The sequence below is a fragment of the Zingiber officinale genome, chromosome 10B (genome assembly GCF_018446385.1).
Source record: "Zingiber officinale cultivar Zhangliang chromosome 10B, Zo_v1.1, whole genome shotgun sequence".
NCBI classification, from domain to species: Eukaryota; Viridiplantae; Streptophyta; class Magnoliopsida; order Zingiberales; family Zingiberaceae; genus Zingiber; species Zingiber officinale.
The window spans coordinates 23,461,131-23,462,928 of NC_056005.1; positions in this window are offsets into that span (position 1 = coordinate 23,461,131).

Here is a 1,798-nt window from a genome sequence, read left to right on the forward strand (position 1 = left end):
CCGCTCAGTTGGAACTTTTTTTCTTCGAGCTGCCTGAACTTCCTCCACATTAATGTACTCATTGGCCCGGTGTAGCATATGATCGTAGTCTCGGGGTGGCTTCCGAATAAGTGAACGGAAGAAGTCACCGTCCACGAGGCCTTGCGTGAACGCATTCATCATCGTTTCTGAGGTGGCCGTTGGAATATCCATGGCCACTCGGTTGAATCGTTGGATGTAAGCTCTGAGCGGCTCCCTGGGCTCTTGCTTGATGGCGAATAGACTGACACTGGTCTTCTGGTAACGCCGACTGCTTGCAAAATGATGGAGAAAGGCGACGCGGAACTCTTTAAAGCTGGTGATGGATCAGTCCGGCAGCCTCCGGAACCACCGTTATGCCGATCCCGAGAGGGTGGTAAGGAACACCCGGCATTTCACTCCATCTGTGTATTGATGTAGTGTAGCTGTGTTGTCGAACTTACCAAGATGATCGTCCGGATCGGTGGTTCCGTTGTATTCCTCGATCGCCGAGGGCACATAATGTTTTGGCAAAGGGTCCCGCAGGATGGCCTCTGAAAACTGCCGGTTGATCCGCTCGGGGGAGGCGTCCGTTCGGGGAGCCTTGCCTTTTCTGTTGTCTCGCATGGGCGCCTCGTCGGACGAAGATCCTCGATCACGGTTAACTGTTGCGACTTCAGGAGGCGTACGGAATAGGGCCCGATGAAATGGAACCGTGGCAGGCGGTGCTTCCGCTCGGCCTCCTGATGTTGACGTCGCTTGTTGCTCCAGCCGCTCGGCTTGCGCCTTCTATTTCTGTTGCTCCACGAGCTTAGCTTCTCTTGCCTCGATTAGAGCGTCGAGCTCCTCCTGGGAGAGCATCACTGTGCTGTCGTCTAGCTTCGTCCATTTCTTTCGCTCGGATACAGGTGCGTTCCCACAGACGGCGCCAATTTGATCCTGTCCGAATGCTGAATCAATGGACGCTGGGCACGTGGTGCTCTCCGAACTGATGACGTGGATCTCCGGCGAACCTGCAAGAAAGTCAGGCCGGGAAGGGGTTCCCGGCGACGACCCTCCGACGCTCAAGTCAGGCAAGAGGAAACTATGAAGTGGCTCCAAAGATGCGAGATCGCGTACCTCCGTCGAAGTCTGAGGGCTCTTATATAGAGCTGTGGGGAGGCGTATGCACACCTACCGAGGCGTACACGTGTCCTTTACCATACTTTAGTATGGGCTTGTCAGAGGAACATGTCTGAAACCATACTGCTATAGTCTGATCACCTCTTTGATGGGACAACTGAACTTCCGTCGTACGATTCTGTGTATGGCCTGGTCGTCGAACATGCCTGCTGTCAGGAAATGATGTTCCCCAATGTCCCCTTGCCCTTGTCTTCCTTTTCCCCGAGCCGAATGTCCATCCGCTCGGCAGGCATCAGTCCGACCAGGCGTAGGTATCGGTCTGACCGGGTTCTCGGCTGAGACTGTTCCTTCACAGCAATGCTGTTTTATGCCTTTGTCGAGCGGGCTACCCGCTCGGCACGGGGACCCTGTTCACCATGAGCGTCGGAAACCCGACTCCTCGTCGGGTTGTCTTTGATTCCGCTTGGACCTGTTCGGCCGCTTCGTCCTCCCGATTCTCCGATCGACCGTTTGACTTTTGACCTCCACGTGACGTTGACTCCCCTCAAAGGGGGTCCCCCATCCTTACCGTCGGATCACATATATATAAGAACTATGAAATATAATTATTATAATAATACTTTATTAATGTTGATCAAAATTAAAATGTTACTCTAATATAAAATTGGAAGCTTGGTTA